The sequence below is a fragment of the Salmo salar genome, chromosome ssa10, assembly GCF_905237065.1.
Source record: "Salmo salar chromosome ssa10, Ssal_v3.1, whole genome shotgun sequence".
NCBI classification, from domain to species: Eukaryota; Metazoa; Chordata; class Actinopteri; order Salmoniformes; family Salmonidae; genus Salmo; species Salmo salar.
The window spans coordinates 81,347,507-81,367,551 of NC_059451.1; the positions used below are offsets into that span (position 1 = coordinate 81,347,507).

The following is a 20,045-nucleotide window of genomic DNA, read 5'->3' on the forward strand; positions in this document are numbered from 1 at the left end:
TCACCATAGTGACCGTAAAAAAACGTTTTCAGTTATAAGGCTCTAAAAATTTTACTGAATGATGTATCAATGAATTTCCAGCAAGTATTGAAATAATAAAGGGTCTCAATGAAATATGTGCAGTGTCACATGTTTATTGTAGATTGTCACATGACCAGAGCTGTTTACTTCCTGGTTGCACCATGAGAAGAGGATGGCTGCATCAAAGCTCCCAAACAAAAGGTTAGTAAAGTATGTTAACATTAAGATAGGACAAAGATTTTTGTTACACATCATCTTTAAGGTGTCTAGTATTGATATATGCATTTACAATTACTCAACTTTGACCAGTGTGGTCATAGAATGAGTAAACATGTTGGCGGAAACAATAGTGACCGGCAGGATAACACAGTGCATCTAGGTATACACATACATAGTTCTTGTTCTACCTAACCATCTACTCTGTTCTATCTTTTAGTTTCACTTTGAGTCAAGTTCTGGATATGTTGGATCTAGGTGACTGCCCAGACAAGGCGTGCAACATTGCAGTTATCCCTCAGAGATTGTGATAGCGATGGGTCAGATATGGACTATGAGGGGGAGACAGGCCATTTGCCAGCCAGGCTGTTGAATGTATATGCTGAACCTATGCAAACAGATCATGACAGGAACAACGTTATCAGTAATGATGACCTACCCCTCACCACCCCACACTCTCCTCCCTGAGACTGGGTTGGGTCATGGACCCAGTGTCGTACTTGGTGTTGCAGAGCAATCTCAAGTGCCTCAAGGTTGCAAGTTCCTTCATGACAACCTCTTCACTATGCTTGCACTCCTCGATGAAATGACAAAAAGAGGATATGGGCGCACTGGAACGATGAGGCAAAATCGTCTGTTTGATGTCCCATTCAAGCCACAGAAAGACTTCATGAAGTTACCCCGGGGAAACCTCTGAGGTTCTGACCCAAGGAGACAAGTTGCTGGTCCGTTAGAAAGACAATAACATTGTCACAGTGGCAACAAACATGGAGGAGAAATACAGTGAGACCTCTGTCAAGAGATGGAACAAGGAGCAATGTACCTTTTGTCAAAAGTCTTACAACAAAATGCATCAACCGATACAATGAGCACATGGGTGGTGTTGAACTTCACAACCTACAGGTTTCAAGATACCAAATCTCCATCAGGTCTAAGAAGTGGTGGTGGCCCATCTTTGCATGGTCTCAACAGTGCACTCGTAAACAGCCATTTATTTTACAGAGATGTTATGGGAGGGACAATCGACCTGCTCACCTTCTCATGGATAGTGGCACAGTCTCTTATGCAAAAGTTTGGCACGAAACCACTGAGCCACAGAAGGAGATCTCTACTGGCTGCTACTGTTGAAGATCAGGCAAGATATGACACAGCTTCTCACTGGCCAATCAACACGATGCACCGGTTCCAGAGATGTCGTCATTGTGACAAACGCACTACCTATGCATGTGAGAAATGCAAAGTACCACTGCACATTGAGTGCTTCAAGATATACCACGGACAGTAGAAAAGGAGATAAGAGCGAATGAAAAAGCCAATAAAAGAAAAATAGAAAAGTCAATAAAGGGTGAGGAGAAGCAGTACAACGGACACTAGGAAGAAAAGAAAAGTCTACAAAAAAGGGAAAGACAATCAAAATGACTGCAATGTTTTTGGAAAAGAGAATCAATTGATTCAAGACCTACTGTATGAAAGTAGGTCTGACTGATTGTAGTTCAAAATAGTGATGCACAAACTAATCGTGCACTTGGTTCTGAAGCCTACCTCTATGATATACATGTATATGTGTGTGTATGTATGTATGTGTGTATGTATTTATATTACTTCCTCATGATGCCATCTATTTTGTGAAGTGCACCAGTCCCTCCTGCAGCAAAGCACCCCCACAACATGATACTGCCACCCCCGCGCTTCACGGTTGGGATGTTGTTCTTCGGCTTACATGCCTCCCCCTTTTTCCTCCAAACATAATGATGGTCATTATGGCCAAACAGTTCTATTTTTGTTTCATCAGACCAGAGGACATTTCTCCAAAAAGTACAATCTTTGTCCCCATGTGCAGTTGCAAACCGTAGTCTGGCTTTTTATGGCGGTTTTGGAGTAGTGGCTTCTTCTTTGCTGAGCGGCCTTTCAGGTTATGTCGATATAGGACTCGTTTTCCTGTGGATATAGATAGATACTTTTGTACCCATTTCCTCCAGCATCTTCACAAGGTCCTTTGCTGTTGTTCTGGGATTGATTTGAACTTTTCGCACCAAAGTACGTTCATCTCTAGGAGACGGAACATGTCTCCTTCCTGAGCGGTATGACGGCTGCGTGGTCCCATGGTGTTTATACTTGCGTACTATTGTTTGAACAGATAAACATGGTACCTTCAGGCGTTTGGAAATTGCTCACAAGGATGAACCAGACTTGTGGAGGTCAACAATTTTTTTTCTGAGGTCTTGGCTGATTTCTTTTGATTTTCCCATGATGTCAAGCAAAGAGGCACTGAGTTTGAAGGTAGGCCTTGAAATACATCCACAGGTACACCTCCAATTGACTCAAATGATGTCAATTAGCCTATCAGAAGATTCTAAAGCCATGACATAATTTTCTGGAATTTTCCAAGCTGTTTAAAGACACAGTCAACTTAGTGTATGTAAACTTCAGACCCATTGGAATTGTGATACAGTGAATTATAAGTGAAATAATCTGTCTGTAAACAATTGTTGGAAAAATTACTTGTGTCATGCACAAAGTAGATGTCCTAACCGACTCACAAAAAATGTATTTCTCTCAAATATTGTGCACAAATTTGTTTACATCCCTGTTAGTGAGCATTTCTCCTTTCCCAAGATAATCCATCCACCTGACAGCTGTGGCATATCAAGAAGCTGATTTAACAAAATGATCATTGCACCTTGTGCTGGGGACAATAAAAGACCACTCTAAAATGTGCCGTTTCTTCACACAACACAATGCTACAGATGTCTCAAGTTTTGAAGGAGCAGTGCGATTGGCATGCAGGACTGTCCACCAGAGCTGTTGCCAGATAATTTAATGTTAATTTCTCTACCATAAGCCGCCTCCATCTTTGTTTTAGAGAATTTGGCAGTACGTTCAACCGGCCTCACAACTGCAGACCACATGCATGTCGTAAGCTACGAACAACGAACACAATTGCATTTTATTGATGTCATTTATGCACAGAGATACCGTGATGAGCTCCTGAGGCCCATTGTCGTGCCATGCATCCGCCGCTATCACCTCCTGTTTCAGCATTATAAGGCACAGTCCCATGTCACAAGGATCTGTACACAATTCCTGGAAGCTGAAAAAGTCCCAGTTCTTGTGAAATCCATAGATTATGGCCTAATGAATATATTTGAATTTACTGATTTCCTTATATGAACTGTAACTCGGTGAAATTGTTGCATGTTGCGTTCATATTTTTGTTCAGTATATAATGTATTTTCTGTATTACCCTGGTGGAACCTTAATTGGGGAAGGTGAGCTCATGGTAACGGCTGGAGCGGTATCAGTGGAATGGTATCTAATAAATCAAACACATTGTTTCCATGTATTTGATGCCATTCCATTTACCCTGTTCCAGCCATTATTATGAGCCATCCTCCCCTCTGCAGCCTCCTGTGGTTGTTTGTATACGATATGTTGTATACTCAGTTTGTTTTTTCTATATTGTATATTTTGAATTGCTGTACAATAAAAATATATATTTTTTAAAAGGTATAAAAAAAAAATACCAATGAGCAGTTATGCAAGTATGATGTCCTGACCAATGACGTATATAAAACCAGGATTGCTGATGCTATGTGTTGAACAAGTTAGGAGATTCGATTAATCTGGCCTGGACGCCCAGGTAGGTGTATTTTGCACCGGGTGAAAATTGAACAGGACTGCAGTCCAAACACTTAAAAGACACACCCTCGTCCACTTACCCTCGCCTTATGCCCTTGGGGGAATCCCATTTAACATTACATTTACATTTAAGTCATTTAGCAGACGCTCTTATCCAGAGCGACTTACAAGTTGGTGCATTCACCTTATGATATCCAGTGGAACAAGCACTTTTCAATAGTACATCTATATCTTTTTTTGGGGGGGGGGGGGGTAGAAGGATTACTTTATCCTATCCCAGGTATTCCTTAAAGAGGTGGGGTTTCAGGTGTCTCCGGAAGGTGGTTAAATTAAATACTCTAACAAAAAAGCTGTTAGAATAATAAGTGTATGTATGTCCCTTAAGGTCCTTGTGTAATGTGATATTATTCCCCCTAGCCCAATTGTCCTTTGTATATTATTTAAATATACTTGTGTTCCCACATGTACTTCCTGTATTGATTTGTTGTTCATAAAAAAATATATATATATTTCAAAAAAATAAAAGTAAACCCCCAGTTCTCGTTTTTAGTCGGCTTTGCGAGTGTACAATTATGTTCACCATAATTCAATTCGCGACGATTGGACATCCGCTAAGAAAAGTCCGGGAAAACTTAAAAACAACATCAATGGAGAAGTCAACATACATGTGTAAGTAAAAACGAATGCAAATAATTTTGAAATTGTGCAACTAATACACCTGACGGCACAAACACGTCTCGTAAAAAGTAAATATGTTTTTGTAGAAATAAAACATTTTCCTTCTTCAGAAGTTCCAGCTAGGCAGGCTAACGTTAGTTAGCTAATGAATTTTCTAGCTGTCATACAGTAGGCGTATATTAATAATTATATATTTGATATAAGTAGACATGCACTCATAATTGAGCGCATATAAAGCACCCACAAGCTACCGGTGGCTGAAAACCCATCATACGGGATGAAGGGTGGTCCATTTAAAAATGATTCCTTCCTCCTTTGCCCTGCAAGTGTATATTCATCAGACGTAATGAAACGTCATCAGAAGTGTCCACTTAATTTGTGGGCTGAGGGGATAGGGTGTGTCCCTTAGGTGTTTGGACCGTATGCCTGGGCTGCCTCCCAGGCGTTAAGCAGGTGCCCCGTTCAAATACCCTGATAACTCACACTAGAAATTCTGCCATCCCTCTGTCTACATACTTTCTTGCGGAGAAGACTCTAACGTCCATGGACGTGGCGTTTGGCTGCGAGTCTGGGTAGCCAGGCAACCGTTCAAAGCCCACGGAGAAGTCGGTTTAAACCTTTTATTTTATCAGGGAGTCATACTGAGACTAAGGTCTCGTTTACAGATGAGCCCTGAATTACATCAATTACAGAACATATACACATCAATAATACATTCAAAATGCGAGCAGAAAGAATAACATGGTTATAAACAACAAACACATTCGTCAGTATTAACCAAGATTTTTATAACTAAGATGGAACACAGGCTGTTGTTTCCAATGGGAACAAATTAGTCATAGTGGGCAGAACAAGCAAGGAGGTGGGCCAAGCACGAGCGAGATCCTATTGGCGGGTTCTGGCGATATTTGCATATTTCCGTTAGGGAACGCCTACTCAGTGAAGAGCATGTGTGCAATAACTTAATTCGTCTTTGCACTCCTTCTAAACATTGCAATTTTTTGAAACTTTGGCAAAGGGTAAAGTTTACAACATTTTCTAGTTTTGGGAACAGAAAACTGTATTGAGATCAAATGTTTCATTGATTAGAAAATGTGCAGAATGTCGATCAAAATCCATCTCATTCCCTCTTCTCCCAATGTTGGCCGATGGGCTTCCTTTCACTACCATATTTGGTAGTGAGTGGAAACGCCAAGTGGATGCTTCACATTTATACATCCAGTGAAATATCTGTCTCATTGTTCTATCTATGGTAATAAGGTCCTCAATCAGCTTTCTGAATTTCCCTAGAGGCACCAAAACATCAAATTTAAGAACAGTTTGACGATTGTTCCACAAACAAGGTGCAAGAAACGTAAATCAGCTTTTAGTTAACTCAGTATAGAGACCAAAGGAATTTCCAGAGTTAACCATCCCTGAGACCGGGTGTGGTAACTTGTATGTCTAAAGTTTAGGAAAGATGTTAGGTACAGTGGAACTTTTTGTAAAATGTCTTTACAAATGAAAACATAGCAATGTATCAAACTACGTGAGATCAAAGAGGGCCAACCAACTTTCTGGTAGAGAATGCAGCGATGAATACTACAATTGTTGCCTATAATAAAGCACAGTGCGCTATGATAAACTGCATCTAATGGCTTTAATGAAGTGGCAGCTGTGTTCATATAGATGATGTTGCCATAGTCTAGGACCGATAGGAACATTGAATGAATAATCTGCTTTTTACTATTTAGCGAGAGGCAGCCATTTCTATTCTCAGCTTCTTAACTATATGCTTTATAAAAAATACAGCCTTTCATCTGTCCAGATGCCCAAATATTTGTAAGCACCGACACAACCAATATGGACACCCTCCAAAGTACATATTCTTAAATCTGAGTTATTTTTATGCGCTCTAGAGAACAACATATACATAGTTCTAACTGCATTCAATACTAATTTCAGGTCAGTAAATACAATAAAGGCAGACTGTAGTTCAGATAGAGCCTGGTTAACCGTGGGGTGCAATAACATACACAACAGTATCATCAGCATACAAGTGCAGGTTACAATTTTTTACAGACAAGTTGATATTGTTAATGTAAAAAGTACAGGACCCAGAATCAACCCCTGTGGGACACCTTTCATAATATCCAGGAAACCTGATTTAAAACCGTCAGTAGATACACATGGAGTTCTCTGTCAAGTAATTTTTAAACCAGTTACATGCAGCCTGTTTTAGGCCAATTGAGGAAAGCCTCTGAATTAGTAGTGTGATCAACAGTATTGAAAGCCTTTGACAGGTCATTGAAGAGGGCAGCAGAATGTTGCCTTATATCCATTCAGTTAACCACATCATTTAGAATTAGGGATGCAGCAGAGATAGTGTTATAACCTGTTCTTAAACCTGACTGATGTAGATTTAGAATACATTTCATAGATGGAAAGATCTTAGGTGAGAATTAATCAAGGATTCTAATATTTTAGCTAGGCAAGAAAGTTTAGAAATAGGGCGATTAATTATTTAGGTCACAAGGTTCACCACCTTTGTGAAGAGGGAGTACATGGGCCGCCTTCCAAACCTTGGGGATAGTACCAGATATAATCATCAGGTTAAAAATATGGGTTAATGATTCAGCAATCAGGGTGGCAGAGAGCTGCAGTAAAAATGGATCAAGCATATCAGCCCCAGTTGATTTTAACATTTTTTTTTTACATCAATCTCAAGCAAGACATTTAGCAAAACACAGACAGTAAATTGTTTAAATTTAAACAAAGATTCACTAGAAGTTGACAGGTTAATGAGTAGGATTCTGTTTTTTCACCTGAAAACTAATTTGAAAATTCAAACATATTTCATGGAAAAGAGGAGATGTAAGTTTCTGGACGATGCACCGTGCTGCCTTGTTGACGACATGACAGAGCGGTGCAGATTACTGTTCAATTTGAGAAGGACACTCCTCCTTCACTGCTTTTGCCCGGTCACATCATGGGCCATAGACCTGTGCCCCATTCTTATTATACCTCAGTGCCGGTGCCCCACTGCTCAGCATAATTGAATCCGCCCATTGAGAGGCTTTGAAGCCACCGGTCGGCCATATTGGTACACCCCAGTAGGAGCAGTCCTCCATAGGAATGAATGGAATTCTACAGTATTTAAATTAAATGTTTAAAAGACAAAAAATTACATGCATTTAAGTATTTTTGTTGTTGTAGTGGGGACAGTAACATCTCTCAAAATTATACTTTAAGGAAAATGTTATCTAAAAAAAGAGATATGTTTAGCTCACATAAAATAATTTAAAAGGATGCATTAACTTCTTTGGGATAGGGATATTTTGGGATAGGGATATTTTGACGTCTGGATGAAAAGCGTGCCCAAAGTAAACTGCCTGCTACTCAGGCCCAGAAGCTAGGATATGCATACAATTGGTAGATTTGGATAGAAAACACTCTAAAGTTTCTAAAACTGTTAAAATAATGTCTGTGAGTATAACAGAACTGAAATGGCAGGCGAAACCCCGAGGACAAACCATCCCCCCCCCCCCCCCCAAAAAAAAATCATCCTACTACTGATTTCAATGGCTGGCACTTTTATAATAGGGCGAAATCGTGCCCTGATTGCAGTTCCTAGGGCTTCCACTAGATGTCAACAGTCTTTAGAAAGAGTTTCAGGCTGGTTTTCGGAAAAAATAGCCAGAAATTGTAGTTTTTCTAGGTGGCTCCCATTTTGGCTGTAGTGTTTCCAAGCGCGTGAATGAGAGCGCGATCTTTGGTATTTTTCTCTGGTAAAGACAATAACGATTCTCCGTCTTAAATTTTATCGTTTATTTGCGTATTAGGGTACCTAAGGTTTGATTATCAATGTTGATTGACTTGTTTGGATAAGTTTATTGGTAACGTTTGGGATTCATTTTGTATGCATTTTGAAGGAGGGAAACCGAGTGAATTATTGACTGAAGCGCGCCAACTAAACTGAGTTTTTATGGATATAAAGAAGGACTTTATCAAACAAAATGACCATTTGTAATGTAACTGGGACCTTTTGGAGTGCCAACAGAAGAAGATCTTCAAAGGTAAGGCATATATTATATCGCTATTTCTGACTTTCGTGTCGCAAATGATTTGTTATGCATTTGTGTGCTGGGCGCTGTCCTCAGATAATCGCATGGTTTGCTTTCGCCGTAAAGCCTTTTTGAAATCTGACACGGCGGCTGGATTAACAACAAGTTAAGCTTTATTTTGATGTATTGCACTTGTGATTTCATGAAAGTTTTTAATATTTATAGTAATTTAATTTGAATTTGGCGCTCTTCTAGCGTCCCACTAATTCGCAAGAAGTTAAAAGGTTTTGTATACTTTTTACCATTTGTTCTAAAAGTAGCACTCCACAGAAACACATACAGGGCCCTCCCACATCCTCCCTTCGGCAAATCTGACCATGACTCCATTCTCCTGCTTCCTTCTTACAAACAAAAGCTCAAACAAGAAGTACCAGTGATGCGCTCAATACGGAAGTAGTTGGATGAAGCAGACGTGAAGCTACAAGACTTTTGCTAGTACAGACTGGGATATGTTCCATCCGATAGCATTAAGGAGTTTACCACACCAGTCACGGGCTTCATCAATCAGTGCATAGACGAAGTAGTCCCCACAGTGACGATAAGAACGTATCCAAACCAAAAACTATGGATTACAGGCAATATCAGCGCTGGGCTAAATGCTAGAGCTTACAAGGAACGGGACATGGATGCATACAAGCCCGCTTCGAGGAATATAACACTGTGCCTTGCAGTACGTGAAAGCCCCTGTTTCTCCAGATGACAGCTCAGCGTACAACACCATAATCCCCTCCAAGCTCATCACCAAGCTATGGACCCTGGGACTGAACCCCTCCCTCTGCAACTATCCTGGACCTCCTGGCGGGCTGGCCCCAGATGGTGAGGGTAGGCAACAACACCTCCACCACGCTGACCCTTAACACGGGGGCCCCTCAGGGGTGTGAGCTTAGTCCCGTCCTGTACTCCCTGTTCACCCATGACTGCATGGCCACGCACGATTCAAACACCATCAAGTTTGCTGACGACATGACGGTGGTAGGCCTGTTCACCCAAGCCATATACTGTTCATCCTGCTACCGGCCGGCAAATGGTACCGGAGCATGGGCTCTCGAACCAACAGGCTCCGAGACAGCTTCTACCCCCAAGCCATAAGACGGCTATATAGTCAATTAATGGTATTCAAACTATCTGCACTGACTGGACTATATATACACAAACCATATACAGTACACACACATAACACACACACACACACACAGACCAACACAACACAAACACACATACATACACATTATACACACACACTCACACTCACTTTTATACTTATAATTTCTTGCTGCTGCTTTTACTCATTATTATCTATCCTGATGCCTTGTAACTTTACCCTGCCTGGCACTGGTACTCCTTGTATATATCTCCATTCTTGTGGTACTAATTTATTTTTAAACTCTGCATTGTTGGGAAGGACTCGTAAGCAGGCAGTTCACGGTAAAGTCTACTCCAGTTGTATTTGGAGCGTGTGACAAATAACATTTGATTTTAATTTGAGATATGTGCACCACATCATTGCTCTCTTTCTCTCGTTGGGCCTGCCCTGCAACCTCATTGCATAACACTCTCATTAGGCCTCTTGCTAGCTGTCACTCAAATGCTAGGGGCTGAAGCTCATTGGATAAAACTCAAATTGCTAGGGGGCTGGCCCACGTAGGGGGAAATGTAGGGAAAATGGCAGCTGTCACTCAAATGCTAGGGGCTGAAGCTCATTGCATAAAACTCAAATTGCTAGGGGGCTGGCCCACGTAGGGGGAAATGTAGGGAAAATGGCAAAACACAGCTTCAAGAAAATTGTTGCTTTCAAACTAGGGATTTTGTTGATAATTGAGGTAAAACAGTAATTCTGCTCATAGATTATGCATGTATGAACTACACATTGACACATCCAGACCAAAGCGGGAGGTTTAAAAAATACTTTCTTATTCACCAAAGTACCAGAGCATGTCTTTAAGAAGTCAGAATAAATGTGGCAAAAACAAATGTAGACATTAATAAAGATATTTCTATAGATTCCAAAGGAGAGGCTACAGGAGTGTAGCCTCTCCTGTAGCCTGTCAACTATGTGTCTGTCTATCCCTTTTCTCTCCTCTCTGCACAGGCCACACAAACGCTTCACACCGCATGGCCGCTGCCACTCTAACCTGGTGGTCCCAGCGCGCACGACCCACGTGAAATTCCAGGTCTCCGGCAGCCTCTGGAACTGCCGGTCTGCGGCCAACAAGGCAGAGTTCATCTCAGCCAATGCTACCCTCCAGTCCCTCGACTTCTTGGCGCTGACGGAAACATGGATTACCACAGAAAACACTGCTACTCCTACTGCTCTCTCCTCGTCTGACCACGTGTTCTCGCATACCCCGAGAGCATCTGGTCAGCGGGGTGGTGCCACTGGAATCCTCATCTCTCCCAAGTGGACATTCTCTCTTTCTCCCCTGACCCATCTGTCTATCTTCTCCTTTGAATTCAATGCTGTCACAGTCACTAGCACATTCAAGCTTAACATCCTTATCATTTATCGCCCTCCAGGTTCCCTTGGAGAGTTCATCAATGAGCTTGACGCCTTGATAAGTTCCTTTCCTGAGGATGGCTCACCCCTCACAATTCTGGGTGACTTTAACCTCCCTACGTCTACCTTTGACTCATTTCTCTCTGCCTCCTTCATTCCACTCCTCTCCTCTTTTGACCTCACCCTCTCACCGTCCCCCCCTACTCACAAGGCAGGCAATACGCTTGACCTCATCTTTACTAGATGCTGTTCTTCTACTAATCTCACTGCAACTCCCCTCCAAGTCTCCGACCACTACCTTGTATCCTTTTCCCTCTCGCTCTCCTCCAACACTACTGCCCCTACTCAGATGGTATTGCGCCGTCGCAACCTTCGCTCTCTCTCTCCTGCTACTCTCTCCTCTTCCATCCTATCATCTGTTCCTTCTGCTCAATCCTTCTCCAACCAATGTCCTGATTCTCCCTCCTCAATCCTCCTCTCCTCCCTTTCTGCATCCTTTGACTCTCTATGTCCCCTATCCTCCCGGCCGGCTCGGTCCTCCCCTCCTGCTCCGTGGCTTGTCGACTCACTGCGAGCTCACAGAACAGGGCTCCGGGCAGCCGAGCGGAAATGGAGGAAAACTAGCCTCCCTGCGGACCTGGCATCTTTTCACTCCCTCCTCTCCACATTTTCTTCCTCTGTTTCTGCTGCTAAAGCCACTTTCTACCACTCTAAATTCCAAGCATCTGCCTCTAACCCGAGGAAGCACTTTGCCACCTTCTCCTCCCTCCTGAATCCTCCTCCCCCTCCTCCCTCTCTGCAGATGACTTTGTCAACCATTTTGAAAAGAAGGTTGACGACATCCGATCCTCGTTTGTTAATTGAAACGACACCGCTGGTCCTGCTCACATTGCCCTACCCTATGCTTTGACCTCTTTCTCCCCTATCCCCTCCTCTCTTCTCCAGACCATTTCCGGAGACCTTCTCCCTTACCTCACCTCGCTCATCAACTCATCCTTGACCGCTGGCTACGTCCCTTCCGTCTTCAAGAGAGCGAGAGTTGCACCCCTTCTCAAAAAACCTACACTCAATCCCTCCGATGTCAACAACTACAGACCAGTATCCCTTCTTTCTTTTCTCTCCAAAACTCTTGAGTGTGCCGTCCTTGGCCAGCTCTCTTGCTACAGTGGGGGAAAAAAGTATTTGATCCCCTGCTGATTTTGTACGTTTGCCCACTAATAAAGAAAGGATCAGTGTATAATTTTAATGGTAGGTTTATTTGAACAGTGAGAGACAGAATAACAACAAAATATCCAGAAAAACGCATGTCAAAAATGTTATAAATTGATTTGCATTTTAATGAGGGAAATAAGTATTTGACCCCCTCTCAATCAGAAAGATTTCTGGCTCTCAGGTGTCTTTTATACAGGTAACGAGCTGAGATTGGGAGCACACTCTTAAAGGGAGTGCTCCTAACCGCAGCTTGTTACCTGTAAAAAAGACACCTGTCCACAGAAGCAATCAATCAATCAGATTCCAAACTCTCCACCATGGCCAAGACCAAAGAGCTCTCCAAGGATGTCAGGGACAAGATTGTAGACCGACACAAGGCTGGAATGGGCTACAAGACCATCGCCAAGCAGCTTGGTGAGAAGGTGACAACATTTGGTGCGATTATTCGCAAATGGAAGAAACACAAAAGAACTGTCAATATCCCTCAGCCTGGGGCTCCATGCAAGATCTCACCTCGTGGGGTTGCATTGATCATGAGAACGGTGAGGAATCAGCCCAGAACTACACGGGAGGATCTTGTCAATGATCTCAAGGCAGCTGGGACCATAGTCACCAAGAAAACAATTGGTAACACACTACGCCGTGAAGGACTGAAATCCTGCACTGCCCGCAAGGTCCCCCTGCTTAAGAATACATTTTCATGCCCATCTGAAGTTTGCCAATGAACATCTGAATGATTCAGAGGACAACTGGTGAAAGTGTTGTGGTCAGATGAGACCAAAATGGAGCTCTTTGGCATCAACTCAACTCGCCGTGTTTGGAGGAGGAGGAATGCTGCCTATGACCCCAAGAACACTATCTCCACCGTCAAACATGGAGGAGGAAACAATATGTTTTTGGGGTGTTTTTCTGCTAAGGAGACAGGACAACTTCACCGCATCAAAGGGACGATGAATGGGGCCATGTACCGTCAAATCTTAGGTGAGAACATCCTTCCCTCAGCCAGGGCATTGAAAATGGGTCATGTTTTGCAGAGGGGTCAAATACTTATTTCTCTCATTAAAATGCAAATCATTTTATAACATTTTTGATATGCGTTTTTATGGATTTTTTGTTGTTATTCTGTCTCTCACTGTTCAAATAAACCTACCATTAAAATTATAGACTGATCATTTCTTTGTAAGTGGGCAAACGTACAAAATCAGCAGAGGATCAAATACTTTTTTCCCCCACTGTATCTCTCTCAGAATGACCTTCTTGATCCAAATCAGTTAGGTTTCAAGACTGGTCATTCAGCTGAGACTGCTCTTCTCTGTGTCACGGAGACTCTCCGCACTGCTAAAGCGAACTCTCTCTCCTCTGCTCTCATCCTTCTAGACCTATCTGCTGCCTTTGATACTGTGAACCATCTGATCCTCCTCTCCACCCTCTCCGAGTTGGGCATCTCCGGCGCGGCTCACTCTTGGATTGCGTCCTACCTGACAGGTCGCTCCTAGCAGGTGGCGTGGCGAGAATCCGTCTCCGCACCACGTGCTCTCACCACTGGTGTCCCCCAGGGCTCAGTTCTAGGCCCTCTCCTATTCTCGCTATACACCAAGTCACTTGGCTCTGTCATATCCTCACATGGTCTCTCCTATCATTGCTACGCAGACGACACCCAATTAATCTTCTCCTTTCCCCCTTCTGATAACCAGGCGGCGAATCGCATCTCTGCATGTCTGGCAGACATATCAGTGTGGATGACGGATCACCACCTCAAGCTGAACCTCGGCAGGACGGAGCTGCTCTTCCTCCCGGGGAAGGACTGCCCGTTCCATGATCTCGCCATCACGGTTGACAACTCCATTGTGTCCTCCTCCCAGAGTGCTAAGAGCCTTGGCGTGACCGTGGACAACACCCTGTCGTTCTCCGCTAACATCAAGGCGGTGACCCAATCCTGTAGGTTCATGCTCCACAATATTCGCAGAGTACGACCCTGCCTCACACAGGAAGCAGCGCAGGTCCTAATCCAGGCACTTGTCATCTCCCGTCTGAATTACTGCAACTCGCTGTTGGTGGGGCTCCCTGCCTGTGCCATTAAACCCCTACAACTCATCCAGAACGCCGTAGCCCATCTGCTGTTCAACCTTCCCAAGTTCTCTCACGTCACCCCGCTCCTCCACACACTCCACTGGCTTCCAGTTGAAGCTCGCATCTGCTACAAGCCCATGGTGCTTGCCTACGGAGCTGTGAGGGGAACGGCACCTCGGTACCTTCAGGCTCTGATCAGTCCCTACACCCAAAGAAGGGCACTGCGTTCATCCACCTCTGGCCTGCTCGCCTCCCTACCTCTGCGGAAGCACAGTTCCTGCTCAGCCCAGTCAAAACTGTTCGCTGCTCTGGCACCCCAATGGTGGAACAAGCTCCCTCACGACGCCAGGACAGCGGAGTCAATCACCACCTTCCGGAGACACCTGAAACCCCACTTCTTTAAGGAATACCTGGGATAGGATTAAGTAATCCTTCTAACCCCCCCAATAAAGACATAGATGTACTATTGTAAAGTGGTTGTTCCACTGGATATCATAAGGTGAATGCACCAATTTGTAAGTCGCTCTGGATAAGAGCATCTGCTAAATGATGTAAATGTAAAAAACGTAAATGTAATGGTGGGGGAGTGCCAAGATGGAGGTGCAGTGGCTTCAACGGAGGTTCCCCCTGTCAGTCATCTAGTGTGTATATATACAGTTGAAGTCATAAGTTTTACATACGCTTAGGTTGGGTTCATTAAAACTCATTTTTCAACCATTCTACAAATTTCTTGTTAACAAACTATAGATTTGGCAAGTCGGTTAGGACATCTACTTTGTGCATGACACAAGTCATTTTTCCAACAATTGTTTAGACAGATTATTTCACTTATAATTCACTGTATCACAATTCCAGTGGGTCAGAAGTTTACATACACTAAGTTGACTGTGCCTTTAAATAGCTTGGAAAATTCCAGAAAATGATGTCATGGCTTTAGAAGCTTCTCATAGTGTAATTGACATAATTTGAGTCAATTGGAGGTGTACCTGTGGCTGTATTTCAAGGCCTACCTTCAAACTCAGTGCCTCTTTGCTTGACATCATGGGAAAATCAAAAGAAATCAGCCAAGACCTCAGAAAAAACATTGTTGACCTCTACAAGTCTGGTTCATCCTTGGGAGCAATTTCCAAACGCCTGAAGGTACCACGTTCATCTGTACAAACAATGGTACCCAAGTATAAACACCATGGGACCACGCAGCCGTCATACAGCTCAGGAAGGAGACGTGTTCTGTCTCCTAGAGATGAACATACTTTGGTGCGAAAAGTTCAAATCAATCCCAGAACAGCAGCAAAGGACTTTGTGAAGATGCTGGAGGAAACAGGTAGAAAAGTATCTATATCCACAGTAAAACGAGTCCTATATCGACATAACCTGAAAGGCCGCTCAGCAAGGAAGAAGCCACTGCTCCAAAACTGCCATAAAAAAGACAGACTACATTTTGCAACTGCACATGGGGACAAAGATCGTACTTTTTGGATAAATGTCCTCTAGTCTGATGAAACAAAAATAGAACTGTTTGGCCATAATAACCATCGTTATGTTTGGAGGAAAAAGGGGGAGGCTTGCAAGCCGAAGAACACCATCCTAACCGTGATGCACGGGGTTGGCAGTATCATGTTGTGGGGGTGCTTTGCTGCAGGAGGGACTGGTGCACTTCACAAAATAGATGCCATCATGAGGAAATAAAATTATGTGGATATATTGAAGCAACATCTCAAGACATCAGTCAGGAAGTTAAAGCTTGGTCGCAAATGGGTCTTCCAAATGGACAATGACCCCAAGCATACTTCCAAAGTTGTGGCAAAATAGCTTAAGGACAGCAAAGTCAAGGTATTGGAGTGGCCATCACAAAGCCCTGACCTCAATCCTATAGAATATTTGTGGGCAGAACTGAAAAAGCGTGTGCGAGCAAGGAGGCCTACAAACCTGACTCAGTTACACCAGCTCTGTCAGGAGGAATGGGCCAAGATTCACCCAACTTATTGTGGGAAGCTTCTGGAAGGCTACCCGAAACGTTTAACCCAAGTTAAACAATTTGAAGGCAATGCTACCAAATACTAATTGAGTGTATGTAAACTTCTGACCCACTGGGAATGTGATGAAAGAAATAAAAGCTGAAATAAATCATTCTCTCTACTATTATTCTGACATTTCACCTTCTTAAAATAAAGTGATGATCCTTACTGACCTAAGACAGGTCATTTTTACTAGGATTTAATGTCAGGCATTGTGAAAAACGGAGTTTAAATGTATTTGGCTAAGGTGTATGTAAACTTCCAACTTCAACTGTAAATCATTGGTCCTGACCACAATTTAGAATCGGATATGCTTATTGAGGCCACATGCAATCACAATGGGCGGCTACGAGCGGATCACTTTTGTCAAGTTGGTGACCATCGTTGCTCAACGCTTTTCAAAGTGTGTTGCCTTATTGGGTAAATAATTGTCTGACTTGCGCCTACATGTCGACTGCATGAACTTTACAGAAATCATGTGATCAAAGGTCATGCAGTTTTGACTGCAATCAACTGGCTGTTTTCTGCAGTTGCTCTTCACCAACTTCATCCTGCAGCCATTGCCTGTATAATGGGAGGCTCTAGTGTCATCCATTCAAAGGGTGTTTTTGTTTGACCCACGCGAATGTGACCAAAGACACGACTGAAACAGGAAGCAACTTCATGGATAGCCTATATGCAAATTCAGGTGATATTTGACTCTCTCGCGGTAACTGATTGTACAATGAACACATATGATTTCAGTTTGTGAGTGTGTGATACAGTGGGGGGAAAAAGTATTTGATCCCCTGCTGATTTTGTATGTTTGCCCAGTTACAAAGAAATGATCAGTCTATAATTTTAATAGTAGGTTTATTTGAACAGTGAGAGACAGAATAACAACAAAAAAATCCAGAAAAACTCATGTCAAAAATGTTATAAAATTATTTGCATTTTAATGAGGGAAATAAGTATTTGACCCCTCTGCAAAACATGACTTAGTACTTGGTAGCAAAACCCTTGTTGGCAATCACAGAGGTCAGACGTTTCTTGTAGTTGGCCACCAGGTTTGCACACATCTCAGGAGGGATTTTGTCCCACTCCTCTTTGCAGATCTTCTCCAAGTCATTAAGGTTTTGAGGCTGACGTTTGGCAACTCGAACCTTCAGCTCCCTCCACAGATTTTCTATGGGATTAAGGTCTGGAGACTGGCTAGGCCACTCCAGGACCTTAAGGTGCTTCTTCTTTAGCCACTCCTTTGTTGCCTTGTGTTTTGGGTCATTGTCATGCTGGAATACCCATCCACGACCCATTTTCAATGCCCTGGCTGAGGGAAGGAGGTTCTCACCCAAGATTTGACGGTACATGGCCCCGTCCATCGTCCCTTTGATGCGGTGAAGTTGTCCTGTCCCCTTAGCAGAACCCCCCCCCCCAAAAGCATAATGTTTCCACCTCCATGTTTGACGGTGGAGATGGTGTTCTTGGGGTCATAGGCAGCATTCCTCCTCCTCCAAACACGGCGAGTTGAGTTGATGCCAAAGAGCTCCATTTTGGTCTCATCTGACAACAACACTTTCACCAGTTGTCCTCTGAATCATTCAGATGTTCATTGGCAAACTTCAGACGGACATGAAAATGTATTCTTAAGCAAGGGGACCTTGCGGGCACTGCAGGATTTCAGTCCTTCACGGCGTAGTGTGTTACCAATTGTTTTCTTGGTGACTATGGTCCCAGCTGCCTTGAGATCATTGACAAGATCCTCCCGTGTAGTTCTGGGCTGATTCCTCACCATTCTCATGATCATTGCAACTCCACGAGGTGAGATCTTGCATGGAGCCCCAGGCCGAGGGATATTGAGAGTTCTTTTGTGTTTCTTCCATTTGCGAATAATCGCACCAAATGTTGTCACCTTCTCACCAAGCTGCTTGGCGATGGTCTTGTAGCCCATTCCAGCCTTGTGTAGGTCTACAATCTTGTCCCTGACATCCTTGGAGAGCTCTTTGGTCTTGGCCATGGTGGAGAGTTTGGAATCTGATTGATTGATTGCTTCTGTGGACAGGTGTCTTTTTTACAGGTAACAAGCTGCGGTTAGGAGCACTCCCTTTAAGAGTGTGCTCCTAATCTCAGCTCGTTACCTGTATAAAAGACACCTGGGAGCCAGAAATCTTTCTGATTGAGAGGGGGTGAAATACTTATTTCCCTCATTAAAATGCAAATCAATTTATAACATTTTTGACATGTGTTTTTCTGGATATTTTTGTTGTTATTCTGTCTCTCACTGTTCAAATAAACCGACCATTAAAATTATACACTGATAATTTCTTTGTCAGTGGGCAAACGTACAAAATCAGCAGGGGATCAAATACTTTTTTCCCCCACTGTATGGGGGTTGGAGCCATGTTTATTTCGACATTATAAAGAAAAACTTTCCAATGTTGATTTGGGCCTTGCTGTTGGCAAGCCACAGTGTCTGACTTTCTGCAGTTGCAGATGCACCTCCCCGACTTCACTCTTCAACCCTAGTCTACACTCGGTTGCTTTCGCCTTAACACTCAAACGCGCCCAGTGACAAGTCAATACTTTCCTGAATATGACCTCGTTTTGAGGGATTATTTCGTTTGAAGGGACTATTAGGGGACTCAGTTTATGCAATTGTATCACTTCCATTGAACTCTGTTCAGTGCCTTACAAAATGTACCCCCCCCCCAAAAAAAATAACATTGGGTGATGAGTTATTGGATAACACAAAGAGGTCTTGGCTTTTGAAATGTCAAGGCATCTAGCTCTGTAATAATCCTTGTAGGTTACTCATAATCCTACACAAAGATGAAGACTGAGTGTACTGTATTCATCAAAAGCTGTTAACATTGTGCACGTGCGCATACGCATGCATAGAGTTAATGAAGGTTCTGCCCTCAGGGTTTGGAGAGGGCAGAGAAACATCTCTGTGTTTATCAAGGAATTGGACCACATAGCTCCATCTGATGCCAAGCATGCACTGCCGACATAGTAAAACAGTTCATGGTCAACACCTGAAACATCATGCATGTCACCAGAAAAAAATAAATAGTTGTTACTGTGGTCTTGAGTAGGGAAACCATAAGAACGATTAACTTGAAGGGAATCAGTAACCTACACAGGTTTCTGGGGTTTACTAGGCCTACAAACTACTGCCAATACACACACTTGTTATTGTGAAAACTGTCCGCAACCTGGACTCTGGGGTAGACGTAACATAATAAATCTAAATCCGGGACACTCCATTTAGTATGATATGTTATATTTCATATGGTATGTATTTATTTGTGGATGTGCATCATCCATTTGGTATGATATGTTATAAATTGCAATTTGTACAATGTTACCACAACATCATAAAATGTGCTATTTTAGTTCAAAAGGAAATTACAGAAATTGTATCTAAGGTATTTTCTATTTTTTTTTTGTAATAATGTTTTCTTTGCAATTTGGAAGTTTTCTTAATTATATGTATTCATCATTGTCATGTCTAAATGTCCATATATGTCGTGATGATACTCAGAAACATGTTTTTACCATATCAAAATCTTTATATTTGACATTATTTTAGGGATTAAGAACAAGCATATAAGGTTC

At 42.8% G+C, this 20,045-nt stretch overlaps 1 long non-coding RNA gene across 1 annotated transcript; it reads left to right on the plus strand.

The window, feature by feature from the left end:
* The first annotated feature begins 114 nt into the window (after window positions 1–114).
* LOC106561120 (uncharacterized) lies at window positions 115–1,571 on the plus strand. The gene is made up of 2 exons (XR_001318730.2): window positions 115–222; window positions 458–1,571. It is a non-coding gene; the product is annotated as an uncharacterized lncRNA (long non-coding RNA).
* The last annotated feature ends 18,474 nt before the right edge of the window (window positions 1,572–20,045 follow it).